The following is an 18,470-nucleotide window of genomic DNA, read 5'->3' as shown; positions in this document are numbered from 1 at the left end:
TAATACTTGAACAGAATCTACAACAGAATTGACATTAGATTTGAAATGGCAGAAGTGGTCAGTGATCTTGAGATGGAACAATAGAAATTATCCAATGTAAATATCAGAAAGGTAGAACATTAAAAACAAAAACAAGAAAAGAAACTGGGCCTCAGTGATTGTTTGGATATTATCAAATTATCTGCATAAAACTGAATCCTCAAAAATAGAGGAGTGTGGAGAAAGGAAGTGTAAAAGCATATTTGAGGAAGTAATGACTAAGACTTACACATTTGGCAAAAAATATAAACTAACATATCCAAGAATCTCAGGAAATAGAAAGCAGGAGAAATAAAAAAATGTATATAGGTAACTAATATCAAGTTTTTGAAAACCAATGAAGGAGAAAAGCTTAAAAGAATGGAGAGAATAAAGACATTACATACAAAGGAAGAATGACATGAATAATGGCGGACTTTTCATCACAAACAGTAAAAGACCATAAAAACCTAACAGTATGTTTACATTTCTGAAAAAAAAAAAGCCAACCCAAAAATCTATATCCAGAAAAAAATCCTTCAAAAATGAAGATTAAATTAAAAAATAATCAGGAAAATAAGGATAGAGAGAACTTATTGCTAGACTTGCACACAGGAAATGTAAAGGAAGTCCCTGAGTCTAATGAACATGGACACCAAATGGAGACTCAGAACTACAGGAACGACTGAAGAGCTGCTGTAATAGCAAATGTTTGGGTAAATACAAAATACATTTTATTAGTTATTTACTTTCTTTAAAAATATATGGCTTTGTAAAGCAAATGATAATACTGTATCATTGGATTTATAAAATACATATGCATAATATTCATGAAAACAGTAGCAGCCCTGAGAGGGAGTGTAAATGCGAACAGACAGCCACTAGGTTCTTAAGTTATACATAAAATGATAAATATTAACTCAAAGTAGGTTTTAGTAAGTTAAAAATACATGTTGATATCCCTAGAAAAAATAAAATTTAATTCAAAGAGATATAGCTTAAAAGTCAATGAGGGAGTAAAATTAGAATTATGCTTCATTTTTATTTCTAGACAGTAAAGAGGGGTTCTGACACTTTCACTGACAGTCTCAGGCTGACTGAGCCTCTTCCATTTTAAAGCACTGGTCACTGTAGTAGATGATAGGAGATGTGATGAATCACAGAAGTGACGCACATGCCATTGACCAAAGTCATTTAAATATATCTAGCAACAGCTGACTAGGGGAAAACAAAACAAAACAGATATATTACATGCCTGAAAGGAGGAAAGTAAGAAATATCTGTGAAGGAAAACTGAGGGCTATCACTGTTCCCACCTGAAAGATACCAAAAAATAAGTTCCAATCCTTAAAAAAATTACCAGTTGTGGTAAGCAAAATAATTGAGCCCGAAATATATAATATCCAACTACCTGTTACATGTAAACAACTTTATAAGAAAAAAGGGTCTATGCAGATGTGATTGCATGAAAATACAGAGATGATGAATGGATATTGAGAGATTACATGGATTTTCCAGATGGGTCCTGAATGTAATCACAAGTAGAGGGAGGTAAAACATATTCTGTAAAACAGGGGAAGGCTTTGGGATAAGAGAGGCATAGACTGGAATGGTGTGGCCATAGTGAAGGATTAGACAGCCAGCAGATGCTGAAGGAGATAAGAAACTGATTTTCTCTTAGAACTTTCAACACAGCCCTGCTGACACCTCAATTTCAATCAAATGAAATTATTTTGGACATTTGGCCTCTAGAACTGTGAAAGAATAAATTTCTGTTGTTTTAACTTATTATGATAATTTGTTACAGGAGCCATAGGAAACTAATTCACCAATTTTTCCTAAAATATCTTTGCTAATTAATTTCTCTCTGCAACTTTACCAAAATACTGCATATTCCATTTAATTGGGTTTGAAATATCAAATGTATTCCTTAATTTGCATTTCATACCATTCTAAGATGATACTTTGTGATCTTTTTCCCTCAAAGTAGTTTTTTTCTTACATTGGTTGTATTCCAAAGAGAGACTCAGTTCAAATAAATTTGATTTCTACATTCAGATCACTCTGACAAAATAAGATATTAAACAAACACATAATTTATATGCAACCAGTAAGTAAATCACCATTTTTTTTTTCAGGAAAGAAAACTGCTTCTACTTTAGCATTTTCTGATAAATCATGACAGTTACAAAATTATTTATGAACATGTTTTATTGATTAAGCCAGGAACTGAATAACTACCCTGAAGGTATCTCCTAGAACAATCAATGTGAGAGAAAATGACATAGTCATAGTTTTAGGAGCTATGCTAATTTTCAAGCAGTGCACTCTGATTCTATAGACATGTATGATGTGATCCATCTGTGATGATATGTTAGCGAAATACTGTGAGGTTAAAGTAAGATGCACAGAGTTTGGGAGTAGCAGGTTTCCAAAGTCAAATACCTATTCTCACCAGCAACATATGAATGTTACAGTTTTTCCACATCCTTTCTGAAATTGTTACTGTCAGGTTTTCTAATTTTGGCTCTTCTTCATATGTAGCAGTTTCTCATTTTGGTTTAGTTTTCATTTCTCTAATGATTGATGATATTGAGCATATTTTCATGGGCTTATTCCATTTTTCTATCTTCATGTATAAGTGTCTCTTCAAATCTTTGTCCATTATTAGTTGATATGTTTTCTTATAATTTATAATTCTTTTTTATAATCTTTTGCAGAACATGTAAGTCCTTTGCCACAAATGAATTTAAATTTTTTCTCATTGTATGCTCTTTGATTTTTCATTTTATTAAAGTATCTTTCAAAGACATATTTCTAAAAAATTATGGCTCATATTATTTTTCTGTCCTGAGAAATTTTTGCTTACCTCAACATCATAAGATTTCCTCTCACCTTTAGAGATTTTTGTAGTTTTGATTTTTATATTCAGGTCATAATCCGTATATATATATATATATATATATATATATATATATATTTAGTGTTTTTGATGTGAGGTAATAGGCAAGTTTCATTTCTTAAGTGTGGACCCACTGTTTCCTGCACCATATTTTTCCTATTGAATTTTCTTTGCCACTTTGTTGAAAATCAACTGATTATATATTTATTGATTTATTTTTGAACTCTCTGTTCTGTTCCATTAATCCCTATGTCTGTCCTTATTTTAATATTGCATTATTACAATTTCATTAGCTTCATAGTTAGTCTTGAGATCATGTTGTGAAAATCTTCCAATGTTTTTCTTTTTATTGCAAATTGCTTATGCTATTTTAGTTCCTTTGCATACCCTAATGATTTTAGGTACAGCATGCCCATGTTTACAGAAGAGTGTACTAGAATTTTGATTGGGATTACATTGAATATACAGAATATAAATGACACCATTAATATCAGTTCTTCCAATCATGAGCGTGGTATACCCTTGCTTAATTAAGATATCGCAACCTCCTTTGTTAAATCTATCCCTCAGGATTTCATAGTTCTGATGCTATTGTAAAATTTATCTTTAAAATTTTATGTTCCAATTGGTTATTGTTAGAATATAAAAATGCCACTTATTTTTGTGCCTTGTGTTTATTATGCGACCTTTCTAAAACTTAACTTTATCTGGAAATTTTTAATAATTCCCTTTGAATTTTCTACATCACATATGTGCTTTGAAGATTACAAACAGATTCCATTTAGCATTTTCAATTTGAATATTTTTATTTTTTTTGGCATAGTTAAAATTTATCTTATTCTTTTTTTTAATATTTTATTTATTTATTTGTCAGACAGAGAGAGAGCACAAGCACAGGGAGTGACAGGCAGAGGGAGAAGCAGGCTCCCCACTGAGCAGGGAGAGGCTCAATCCCAGGACCCTGGGATCATGACCTAAGGTGAAGGCAGATGTTTAACTGACTGAGCTACCCAGACATCCCAAAATTTATCTTATTCTTAAAGTGAACCTTTTAATAACATTGTAAGGTAAAGCAATGATAACATAATCATATTTAATAATTTCTCTTCAAAATTCTGTATTTATGAGGTCTTTTTAAAATATGAATTTGCTTTCATTGCTTATAATGATAAAATGTGCCATAAGATCATAGTGGATTATCCCTGATATATTAGAATAACAATATTATAATGAAATGTACTCATTTATAATTAATTAAACACATATTTGAAGTGCAGGCTTGAATTGTTTCTTTGTTCTTATTTTGTCTTCCTTCATTATGTGCAGTAAAACAAAAATATGTAACTACTGCCCTGAATATGGGAGTATTAAGTACCACATTAGAAGCCTGTATATTAATAACATTTTCTCTGCTTATTCATAAAGAATGTCAAAGTCCACAGATGCTGGTTACACATGCAGTGAATATAACATAATGTATAGACTTGTCTAATCACTAGGTTGTACACCTGAAACTAACATAAACATTGTCAACTATACTCAAATTAAAAAAAAATGAATGTCGAATCCCAGTATTTATTTCATGTTTATTTATTTATAAATTTGATACTCATATCTGACCGTTTAAATTTGTAAACAAATATTCCCCAAACTTTCTTTGCATTGTTCTTTTTTTCCAAAAATGTCCTCTAGAAAATAAACAAAAAAGAAAAAAAACAGACATATTTAAGGTAGGTAACCCACAAAAGTAAATTACCAGGTGGTAGATATACTCTCTTTGGAATGGAGTTTATCTAATATTGACCAGTGCACATTCCCTCTGGATCAGCACACATGAATCCAGCAGGGCTGTATATTCAATTAAGGGAAAGTTTATCTGGCCTTTCTGCTGTGGGATTTTCAAATGACATATGAGGGAAAACACCAACTCAAAGCCTATTGTGATCCAAAATTGAGACATTCCAGTAAGATTGTTTTTGAAGAACGCTGCTCCTGCCCTGTGGTGCTACCTTGGGTCAATTAGGAAGCACAAGTTACTTACCTGCCATTAGTCAGAGCCAAGATTTGAAGACTGGAGGATACTGTAACACAACATGGTAGAATATTGGCCTCACCTGAACATTTGTGACTGAGGAAACATTAGCCATTCCTAAGATATGACCTTGGCTACTTGATCTAAGCTTTTTGGTACTTAGCTTTTTGATACGGGGAATCAGAGACCTTTGGGACTGATTAGCTGTCTCCTCACTCTACTAGGATGGATGACCTTAAATTTCCACAAGTTCAAACTGGAGAAGACTGTTCTCTATCTGAAAGGCTATTCTGCTGGGGAGCAGTCAAATTACCCTTTACTTCTTGGTAGATTAATTTCTTAATAGAAAGTAATTTCTGTCTTTGTTTACATTACATTATACATTTCAAAGGATATGAAATGAAAACTATACTGTCTTATATTTTAAGACATTTGTACTACTAGAGAAGCTGGACTGTTTACCTTGATTGTCTATTTTTTAAAAATAAATTTGCAGGGTGCCTGGGTGGCTCAGTCAGTTAAGCATCTGCCTTCAGCTCAGGTCATGATCCCAGGATCCTGGGACGGAGCCCCATGTCAGGCTCCCTGCTCAGTGGAGAGCCTGCATCTCCCTCTCCCCCCTGCCCCCCACTCATGTTCACTCTCTCTCTCACTCTATCTCAAATAAATTTTTAAAAAAATCTTAAAAAAATAAAAATAAATTTGTTTAGCATTTTCAAATCCAAATCCAAAATACCAATACTTTTATAACATTGCTTGTCAGTTTTCATGAAACATCAGGAAAGAGACACAAAAGCTTTAGTCAGCAGAAATAACAACAATGATACATATGATCATAATATTAATTATAACATACGACACAGTCAAATTCCTAAAAAGAATAAAACATTCAAACTAATTCTCTTTACTTGAGTAATGATTCCCTTTTTCGTCAACAGAAGTCTGCTTAATCGCTGCATCAAAGCCCTACTAGCATCACTGTTGCAAGAATTCCCAACTTGTTTCCTTATTTTTGAGTTTATCACTTTTGTGCATTATTTACTAACTAAAACCCAAAACTTCCAGTTTTATGGTCACTAATTTTTCCCTTTGCCCTTCGTAGTCTGCAGGCTTGCCCATGGATCCCAGCTTCCATGTTTCTACTTCTCCTCTTTTTTTGGAAACATAGAAAGAAGCACCTCCCATCACCCTTGCAGTTAAATGGTCTGGAAATGAAGTATTAAGAGGCATTGTATAGTTCTTCAAGATTTCTTCCCTTGTAGAAGGAAAGGCTGAAGCCTGTGTTTACCTTGCAGTATTATTAGAAGGTGAAGCCCCTGTCAACCTTGCTTCAGGTTTCAAGAGGACTGGAACTCAGCCCATTTGCTGACCCATGTAACACAGAGAAGGTGTTGCTTTGGTGTTTTATAAAACACCAGTACTTTTGTGTTGGGGGAGAGGTTTTGTTTTTGTTGCTGTTTGTACTCTATAGTATCATAACCTGATAAATACAGAATTTCATTCCAATTTTAATTTTTTTTTAGATTTTTTATTTATTTATTCATGAGAGAGAGAGAGAGGCAGAGGGAGAAGCAGACTTCCCGCAGAGTGGGGAGCCCGATGCGGGATTCGATCCCAGGACTCCGGGATCATGACCTGAGCCGAAGGCAGACGCTTAACCATCTGAGCCACCCAGGCGCCCCCAATTTTAATTTTCTAAGCATGTTCCACCAGACCTGCATATCAGGTATGTAGTATATGTCTCTGTTGCTATTTAGTTACTTTGCTTTCATCCTTCCCCAGGACAATTACTCTGCTTACCTCTTTCTCCGATAATCATATTTTTATTGCTGGGCACCTTTCCTGAAGTTTGTGTCTCAACTTTGCCAACAATTCAATTTCTATTGTAATCTAGGGAACTTCATTTCAGCCAAAAGCCAAGAAGAGAAATTACAACTCTAGTACTTTCCCACTTTCAAATCCTTTGCAGCTAAAATATAAGCAGGACCTAAGAAGTATAAGAATCCTCAATGAACCTTGCACCAGAGAAAAAGAAGGCTATTGAGTATTCTGGATATATAGAATGCTTTAAAGCAGCATAGAATACACATATCTGATTTGTGGAGTTTCACTTTGTGCCAGGGAAAGAAAGATTATGTTCCCAGTGAGTTTTGAAGAATGTTTTGGTCTGGGAGAAAAAGCCCTGCAGCATTTTGACAAGGTTCCCTCTCAAGAAAGGTTTCTCAACATGCCTCACTTTTAGTTATTAAGTGCAGAGAGAACTCCTGAGAATTTTGCTTTACATAAAAACAAACAAAGACCCACAACCAACTGATTCTTTAATAAAAATAGTGTCATACTGTTTAGATAATGGTATTAAGAAATTCCCTGGATTGTTTAAAAATAGCAAATTTCTAAAACACCAAATAAAGAAAATAAGTCCATAAGTATCTCATGTAGATTATTCTCCCTCCCAAACAAAGACTCTCAAAGTAATATATTTAATCTAAGGAGCAGCTGGGATCTTTCTTAATAAGGTGAGAAATCCCAATAATAAATTAACTATATTTTTAAAGGTTTTAAATTATGACAGAATTTGTAATTAGGAAATTAGGAAAAACTACTTTTATAAATTAAGAGTAAAAATAAGAGTAGGAGTTTTGGCTTCAGAAAGCAGAAACAGACATAGAAATATTGTATAATAAACACAAAATGAGCTGATCATGTCAATTTTGATAGTAAGCCAAATATTACAGGTGAGGAAATTTAAGGGGCCTCTGAATACATGATGGTATATCTTATATATATATGTAAATCAAATGTATCTTTTTTGTCCACTAAATGCACTTAAATCAGTCTTATGTTTCATTTTCAGGTTTTTCTATAATTTGGTTCTATAGTTTTATAATACTGGTTTCCTATAAAATATCACTTTAATAGCTAATGATTTATATTATAAGGGCAATGGTGCTTACTATTTGTTTTTCTGTAGTAGTGAAAAATGAAAGACTTGTAGACTTAAGATCCTAGGCTACCAATTCCTACCTTGAGTAAAAAAACAGCAAACAGATTTTGGCATAGATGATTTTGAGCTTTTGAAATATTGAAATAAAGTGCTTGCTTCAGCAGCAATATACTAAAACTGGAACAAAATATGATTTGCAACACAAACACACATATATAGTGAGAGAGAGAATTTGTTCATGAAGTCGCAATGTTGAATAAAATTTTCTACTTTCATCCATAAACAATATTGCCTAGACTATTAACTTGACAACTTTGTCTTCTCTAATTTTTCTTCTCTCTGTCCCTTAATTTTTGACCACCTGCACCATAGTGGTTAAATCTATTATTATTGATTCATGGTTTTTTTTTCCCACTGCAACTAAACTGTATGCTCATTGGATGCAAACAATGACGACATAGTTTTCTTCCTTTCTTTCCTTTTTCTTTTCTTTCTTTACCTTTTTTTTTTTTTTGGCTATTTAGATAATATGGGTAATATGGATTAATATAAGTCAGTCAAAATAAAACCAATTTCCATTTGTAGCATATATTATGGTTACTTTCCTAATCTATCCCTTGGAATTCTAGAAGAGTTGGGCTATTTGGACAGGTTTAACCTTGTTTCAAAAAAAATGATGTCTCTGGATTTGCCTATGTTAGAAGCTAAAGCAAGTCCAACACCCCTTGCTGTAGAGCTCCACTCAGGCTACTGCACAAAATCCAGTTTGGACCAAGCAGTAGAAATCATCCCTCTGCTATAGTGATTGATTCCGTTCAGTGATGGCAGGTAAGTTGGATGATACAATCAGAGTAAAGTTCAGGAAATCCATGTTTGATTTGGAAGAGACTTTCATTCTACTCTCTAGATATTAATGAGTAAGTATAAATGTAGAGTTGTCAAATTTAATAAATACAAATACAGCATATTAGTTACATTTAACTTCAGAGAAACATATATATGTATATTTATACATATATGTATGTATATATGTATATTTATACATAAAATATATATGTATATTTATACATAAAATATATATGTATATTTATACATAAAATATATATGTATATTTACACATAAAATATACTTTTATACTTTTAATATTTGTATGTCCTACATTTTGCCTGGAATACTTATAACAAAAAAAAGTTTATCTCAAGTACAAATCAAATATGGCATTTTGTATTTCATCTGACAACCTATACATTAATTTGAAAACAAAGACATCATAAAAGAGCGTACAGCCAAAATAATTAAAAGTGATTATAGTCATAAATGTGATTTTCCCATTCTGTAAGTCTACAATATGTCTATAATTTTCATAGCACTCACTACTAAATTCCTATCTTCTTTTTCTGTTGTTAAATTATTTTTATTTGATCTGGCTAGTATGGGCCAAGGTGTGTGAATCAACATAAAATTATCTGAGCAGAGAGAACTCCAACCAGAGGAAAGAACAGATGTTAAAAATCTATAACAAGAATAGTTTTGGCAGGCTGAAGGAAAAGCAATCAGTTTAGTGTACCTGGCATATAGTGAACAAGAGGAGAATGATGAGGAATGAAGTTAAAGCAGAAGCCTGGATCAAGAACAGTTAAGACTTGTATGCCTTAGGATTTGAAATTGTATTCTCAGCATAGTGCAATAGCATGGAAATATTTACAGAAAGTGTATGAAAAGACCTGATTTGAATTTTCAAAAATATCATTCCAGTATCTGTGCAGAAATTGAATTCTACAGATAGGAGTGGAATTAAATTTTTTTTGTAATAATAATGGTGAATGAAGATAATAATGTGCACGAGGTCGATAGTAGTGGAGACAAAATTGCCCAGGAATATCCTATTTCATGGAGATGGAACCAGAGGAGACATCTGTCTAAAATGCAGTCTCAAATCTAGCACTTATTATTTTGTGTGACTAAATCTAATTATTTAATACAGGCTTTCCTGCCTTGGCACTACTGTTATTGTTCTCTGGATAATTCTTTGTTGAGGGAGTTGCTGTATTGGTCATCTTAAGATATTTAGCAGCATCCTCTTTGGCCTCTACCAACCAGATATTAGTAAGTATGTCCCTAGTTGAGAAAACCATAAATGTCTTCATACATTGAGAAATACCCTCTAAGGGACAAAATTACCCTCAGTTGAAAACCACTTATTTAAATTTTTTTTAAAGATTTTATTTATTTATTTGAGACAGAGAGAATGAGATACAGAGAGCATGAGAGGGAGGAAGGTCAGAGGGAGAAGCAGACTCCCTGCCGAGCAGGGAGCCCGATGCGGGACTCGATCCCGGGACTCCAGGATCATGACCTGAGCCGAAGGCAGTCGCTTAACCAACTGAGCCACTCAGGTGCCCTATTTAAAATTTTTTGTTTCACTTTCATCACCTATAATATGGGGATAATAATAGTCACTTATATAATAAGGTGAACTAAATTAGCCTCTGAAAATTTTGTCTCAATGAAATGTTATGACATTTTCATTAAATTTTATAAAATTAAAATATTTAAACCAAATAATTAATGAAATCTGTTTTATGCTGAGATGAAGAAATAGATGCAATTCAACACCCCAAAACCAAATAATCCAGTTAAGAAATGGGCAGAAGACATGAATAGATATTTTTCAAAAGAGACATACAGATGGCTAACAGACACATGAAAAGATGCTCAATATCAGGGAAATATAAATCAAAACCACAAAGAGGTATCACCTCATACCAGTCATAACAGCTAAAATTAACAACGCAGGAAACAACAGATGTTGGTAAGGATGGGGAGAAAGGGGAACTCTCTTGTACTGTTGGTGGGAATGCAAACTGGTGAAGCCACTCTGGAAAACAGTATGGAGGTTCCTCAAAAAGTTAAAAATAGAACTACCCTATGACCCAGCTTAGTATTTGGATAAATACTTAGTATTTATCCAAATGATACAAAAATACTGATTCAAAGGGGCACATGCATCCTGATATTTATAGCAGCATTATTAACAATAGCCAAATTTTAGAAAGAGCCCACATGTCCATGGACTGATGAATGGATAAAGAAGAAGGGAGATGTATACACACACACACACACACACACACACACACAATGGAATGTTACTCAGCCAATAAAAAGAATGGAATCTTGCCATTTGCAATGATGTGGATCAACATAGCGGAAAGAAAAAGAGAGAGAGGGAGGTAAACTATAAAAGGTACTGAACTATAGAGAACAAACAGGGTTGCTGAAGGAGTGGTGGGTAGGGGAATGGTTAGATGGGTGATGGGGATTATGGAGGGCACTTGTGATGAGCACTGGGGGTTAAATGTAAGTGACGAATCATAAATTCTACTCCTGAAACTAATATTACATTGTATGTTAACTAACTAGAATTTAAATAAAAACTTGAAATATTAAAAAAAGAATTAGCTAATCCAGAACAAGTTATCTATAAAATATTAATTCATAAACATTTGGTAGAGATGAAACTTGAAAATGAAAAAGTACCCAAGTTAAAAAAAGTAATTATTACTCTTAAAATATTTACCATAAATTATAAATATCAGAAATGAATAAATACATTAACAACACAAGTACTTCAGATATTAAAAAGAAAATAAGAGGCAATTATGTACAAAATAAATACTATAGAAGTAGCTAATGCAAACATGGGTTTCTTCTTATTTGAGGTCCAATTTCCTATTCTGTTCAAAAGAAAAACACAGCCAAAACTAACAATTCTTGCATGTGTTAAGAAAGTCACTATAATAAAATGTTCTCTTAACTATGAGGTATATTCAAGTTAGACCTATGACATTTATTCACATTATGCAAACAACTTAGATAAAAATAACACAGGGAAATATTTTAAGTTTTACAGCAAGTAATACAAAAGTGCTATGATTCTTCTCAAGCATTATGTAATTTGAAGTTGGGATGTGGGTTACTGTGTTTTGTGCATGAATATGTATATATATGTGAAAAAGAGTGAATGAGACAGTGACAGAGACAGATATTTCTCTTACATATTTTAAAAGGAAAAAAACTGGGCGCCTGGGTGGCTCAGTTGGTTAAGCGACTGCCTTCGGCTCAGGTCACGATCCCGGAGTCCCTGGATCGAGTCCCGCATCAGGCTCCCTGCTCGGCAGGGAGTCTGCTTCTCCCTCTGACCCTCCCCCCTCTCATGTGCTCTCTCTCATTCTCTCTCTCTCAAATAAATAAATAAAATCTTTAAAAAAAATAAAAATAAAAAAAATAAAAGGAAAAAAACTAAATTTTGTATTTGTTTCTGGTATGTTACAATGGCCAAGGATAAGGTAGTTGCAATATGCTAAAGATATTAAGGATAATAAAAATCTGAAGCTGAAGCACTCAATTTTCAATAATGTTTTAACTGTAGAAATCTGACTGAAGTTCAATCCGTATGAAAGATGGGCCCATTTAGAAAAATGCATTAAAGTCTAAGTTTTTCATTATACTCTTTTTAATGTTTTGAAATCCAATTTCTGTGTGACTAATAGATTTATGACTACACACTAAAGTTTTATAATTAAAATAAATGTTCAAATTGTGGATACCAATACTGTTTTAAGGTTTGTGGCCAGGATGCTTTTCCACTTGATTTTTGGTCCGTGGTCAGGCCCATCACTGCCCATTTATGACTCCACAGACAGATATTATTTTAGACTGATGTTACGTCCTTTAATCCAAAGGACATATTGATGACAAAAGTTTTTTCCTCCTCTTAGCTATCTTTTTTTCATTTAGAGAAATATTTCAGCCTCATACTCTTCAACAGGTATATGATCACAAAATAAGCTTCTGGAGTATTAATGTGGTGCTAAATTTAACTTCATTTGCACCTTAATTACTTTTTTTTATATATATTTTATTTATTTATTTGACAGAGAGAGACACACAGCGAGAGAGGCAACACAAGCAGGGGGAGTGGGAGAGGGAGAAGCGGGCTCCCCGCTGAGCAGGGAGCCCGATGTGGGGCTCGATCCCAGGACCCTGGGATCATGACCTAAGCCGAAGGCAGATGCTTAATGACTGAGCCACCCAGGCACCCCTGCACCTTCATTATTTTAATGATTCAACAAATATTTATTTACTGAGGGACTTCTATAGTTGAAAAACATCAATGTGTAAAACAGACATAGCACTTGCCCTCAGAGAGACTTCATTCTAATGAAGAGTAAAGTGGCTGATACACAAAACTGTATTCATTTTTCTACCAGATAGTACCATCCCAAATGAAATAAATCATAACTTCTGTAGAGTGCTTTGATTCATTCTTCTCCAAAATCTATCACTCTGAACCATGTCCTTTATTTTATTTATTTATTGATCTAGGATTTATGATTTTTTCCTCATTTATTCCTAACTATAATTTAAAATTCAAAAAGTTGAAAACTTAATCCTGCCTAATCCTAGAACTTTGTATACATGAACTTGGAACCATAAATTTCAAAGGATGTCTCTTGGTTTCAGCAGTTCTTTAAGTGTCTGCCTAGACGTGCTTACCCTGGCCTCCCTTATGCATACATATAATGTTCCAGATAGCCAAGGATCTGGGGAAATTTCAGGCCTTCTGTAGCTCTTTTCCCAAGATAACACTGGTTCTCTGCTCACTCCAAGCTAACCACACCCTCAGTCTAATAAAGTTAGAAATTCTCCATGTCTTTTCCTACCACATTTAACACTTCTATCTGACCAAGCTATACCTTTTGCCTGTTCCTCCCTTCAACCTGGACCATGTCTACTTCCTCTCACAGCAAAGCTGCTGGTTTTCATAGCCAACCTCACCTATCCAAACCCCTGTTTTCAGCAGAGCTTGGGTGAGGGAGAGGGTCTGGAGAGGGTGTTAGGGGAACAGCATATTCTATAAAACAATTGTCCCGAGTTCACAAAAAGTCAATGTCATGAAAATAAAAGGTTGGAACAACTTCACCTTTAATTACATTCATGTCACACAACCACCACTGCTATCTATTTCCAAAATTTTCATCATTCAAAACAGAAACCCCACATCCACAAAGCAGTGGATTCTCTCCTGATTCTCTCCTCTCCCAAGTTCTTGGTAACTTCTAGTCTACTTTTTCTCTTTATAATTTGCCTATTCTAAATAAGGGATATCATACAATATTTGTACTTTTGTGTCTGGACTATTCACTTAGCATGATATTTTCAAAACCATGTATTAGATTTCCCCTCCTTTTTATGGCTGAATAGCATTCCATTAATACTATACCACATTTGGTTATCCATTTATCTATTAATGGACACATGGACTGTTTTCCCTTTTTGGTTACCATAAATAATGCTCCAATAAACATCAGTATATAGAGTTAAGTGTTTGAGTCTGTTTTCAGTGTATTTGGGTATATACCTGGAAGTGGAATTGCTGCATCATATGGTAAATATATAAATAAACATACATATGCAAACAAACATATATATATATATACTATCTATATATATATATATACAGTATCTTCCAGAAGCCTGTCACAGTGTTATTCATTTTCCCTCTTTCCAAGGATTACAAATTTCAAAATAACTTGTTTAAATCACAGCTATTGCTTTCTATTCACTCACAAAATTTTTTACCACTTTTGGTTGTATAACCACCCATTACTTTTGATCGTGTCACAGTTCATAAGTGATGTATTTATCTTGTATATGGGAAATCATATTTGATATTCAAATGACATAGCATGAAAATGTGCTGGGTTGAAGCTTATTATCTTTTCGGCCATGAACAATTTCTGCATTTATGTGAGCTTTGTTTTCTCTAACATGTAGTTTGCACTTATTTTTTTTTTTTACAAGTTGAGACAATATGAGCAATAATTCTATTAGAGGGTAATCTCATAGCCTTACTGAAACTAACCTTAGCTTACGCTGTTCTTTATATTTTATTTACAAAAAATATAAAAGTAAAAAAATTAAAAATATAAAATTTATTAATGATAAAATGATACATTGAGATTCTATGCTGTTATAGAGAGGTATTCAATGGATTCTGTCACAGTCATTCCAAACTCACTTTGATAATATTTGATTTAATAAATATAAAATCCCAAAAGGTCCCTGCCATGTTTATGCATCCAAAACTAAGTAAAGAGCATTGCAAGAATTATCTGCTTATTTAGTTACATAAGTTTTACATGTTGTATCTACAGTATATTTTTAAACCTGAAAAAAATAAACTATTTGAAATTTACTTATTATTTAACTTTTAACTGAAGTTCTTACAGTTAATCAGTTAATATTTCTATAAATGTTATAGAGTTTTTACTATTAAATAAATATTTTATTCCTTTCATAGTGTATTCTCATAATCTACCATGTACAAAGGAAAGGGGTAGGTGTTATGAGAGAAAAAGAGAGTTTTTATTTTTTTATTTTTTATTTTTTTTTTATTTTATTTATTTATTTGACAGAGACAGAGACAGTGAGAGCAGGAACATAAGCAGGGGGAGTGGGAGAGGGAGAAGCAGGCTTCCCGCTGAGCAGCGAGCCCAATGAGGGGCTCAATCCCAGGACCCTGGGATCATGACCTGAGCCGAAGGCAGCCGCTTAACGACTGAGCCACCCAGGCGCCCGAAAAAGAGAGTTTTTAAAGAGAAAGATGTCAATGCAAACATTAAACAACATACTATATGTACAACTGAAATATTTTTAAAACCCTTTAGTATCCTAGACTAGCGAATGATTAATACTAGCTCTGCAAAAAAGAATTCATATTTATCAAAACAGACAACTTTGGTTTTGAAGTAAAATACTGATTGAATAATCAAGATATTCATCAAATAAACTGTTGTAACTATTTTTCTCATTTTGTCCATTAAAGTTTCTTATAAATACTATCTAGTAAAAGAGAATTTTTTGCATTAGTTTTTGTAAGAAATGTTTAAAATAACTAAAATCAATCATTCAGTTTTTGAAAATGAATAGTTTAAGTGTCTTTATGTCAAAAGAGACTATATTTACAAGCACAGAAATAGTCACTTCCTAGTTTTTATTCAGAATCTTCATAGTAGGTCAATGAATCATCAACTTCTCTAAATAAGCTTATAGAGGAGCTTCAAAATTATAACTCCTTCAGAAATATTAGACTATACTATGCCGATGAATTTATTCTATTACTTGTGAAAAATAATTCATAGAAATTACAATCATCATGCTATGTTTGATTTGTATTTAATGCAAGTTCATGGATGAATAAAAAACTGTTTCTAGTAACTTTGAACTGACAGTAAAATAATGAAAGTTTGGAAGCAGTAGTAGTTGGAAATGCCTCCAGTGAATAAAGATCCAACTTCTAAAATATTCAGTCCTTATATGTTTACTGCTAATTACAACAAAAAATTATACAGAAATATGGTGACCTTCTAGGATGGCATTCAGAAATATAATAAATTTAACCAGAAATCAATTTATAAAATAATGTGCCATCTTGAAACTTCATTTTATTAATGTTATATCAAAATACAAATTTGATTTAAAGTGAATTATATTTGTACCACATATGATTTGCATTTTTTACTGTTGTCATACTATGATTGATTAACTCTGCTGGAAGATATTAACAGCCTGGTCTATTGACTTTTCACTTTTCAGCTCTGCTGCACTTCACATTTCTAAGCTTGTTATTATATTGCTTCAAAATGTATTTGCCTTTGAAGCCTAAAATATCCAACTGCCAGAAAGCAAAGGCATTTGGTAATTAATTTAATACCAAATCAGACATCTGCCAAGTCAATGGACAGAAATAATACAATATGCATTTTCTAATACCTGTTATACTTAAAGTACAGGCTGATAAAATTTTCTTGAAAAATATGTATTTGATAATTTTTAAGGCATGTAATCAACGTATCATATATCAATAATCTGTAGAAAACTTTTTTACTTTTTTCTTTTTTTAATTGAAAATGTCAGTGCCAACACTGGCAACCAACGTTTCAAATTCATGTATCTTATTACCTGTAGTAGATAGATAAATACTCCAAATTCATTATGATGGAGAGCAAAATTTATCCCAATGTCAATTTCTAGAACAAACAGCTAAACCTACAGAAATAATGTTGTGAACACTTTCTGGCATATTTATGATCCTAGAAATTCAGATATAAAAGGGAAGTTATAATGATAAACATATGGGTACTTTTATGTATTAATCATATAAGTTACAGTGCCTCAATTTAGAAGAGGTCAAACATTTCACAATACAAAACCGTTAAGCCTTGCAGAATAATGCTCACTTATGATATATGAAATCCTATTTATGGTAAATGGCATCTAATAACAAAGTTATTATCATGTAAGTGAAAAGACCTTTCTAATTTCCAAAGACACACTTAAAACCACTTACACACTAAAATCGTCCTTACACAGGTCATTTGCTTAACGTTAAAATATAGCTGATAAAAATATTTGTACATAGTTTGAATGTAAGGCTGTTGAGAAAACCACAGGTGTCTTTTTTCAGTACTTGGAAGGTGAGGAATGAGACAACATTGAATTATGGAGAATGTACACATTTATACCAATCATTATCTTCCCAGTTTTAGTGAATGTCTCTGATAGATGAGCAAATACGATAGTGTATATTACTAAAATATCACATTCTAACTGAACAGCCATCATATTTAATCATCCTATCCGTAAACATTTAGTATAATAGTTCTAAGATTGAAACTGTAAATGTCACTGATGACATTAATACTAAATATCTATTTTAAAGAATCATAATTTGTTTACAGTTACATTTGCACCAGATTGCAATTGCACCATTTACAACTGGACACACACACAAAAATACCTAGGAATAAATTTAACCAAGGAGGTGAAAGAACTATACTCTGAAAGCTATAAGAGATTGACTAAAGAAATTTAAGAAGATACGAACAGAAAGATTTACCATGCTCATGGATTTGAAAAATTTTTATTGTTAAAATTTCCATACCACCCAAAGTAATGTATAGTTTCAATGCAATCCCTATCAAAATAGTAATAGTATTTTTCACAGAAATAGAACAACTAATCCTAAAATTTGTATGGAACCACAAAAGATCTTGAATATCCAAAGCAATCTTGAGAAGAACAAAGCTGGAGGTATCACAATCCCAGATATTTCAAGATATACTACATAGCTGTAGTAACGAAAAGATCTATATGTCTATTGGCACAAAATAGGCACATAGATCAACAGAAGAGAATATAGAGTTCAGAAATAAGCCTACGTTTATATGGTCAATTAACCTACAGCAAAGGAGGCAAGAATATACAATGGGGAAAAGACAGTCTCTCCAATAAATGGTGTTGGGAAAACTGGCCAGCAACATGCACAAGAATGAAACTGGACCACTTTCTTATACCATACACAAAAATGAACCCAAAGTGGATTTAAGACCTAAATTTGACACCTGAAACCATAAAAATCCTAGGAGAAAGCAGGGGCAGAAATTTTTCTGACACTGGCCATAGCAACCTTTTTCTAGATATGTCTCCTCAGGCAAGGGAAACAAAAGCAA

The sequence above is a fragment of the Leptonychotes weddellii genome, chromosome 1 (assembly GCF_054177405.1).
Source record: "Leptonychotes weddellii isolate Sample4059 chromosome 1, ASM5417740v2, whole genome shotgun sequence".
NCBI lineage: Eukaryota > Metazoa > Chordata > Mammalia > Carnivora > Phocidae > Leptonychotes > Leptonychotes weddellii.
Note: the sequence above shows the minus strand (reverse complement) of the source record.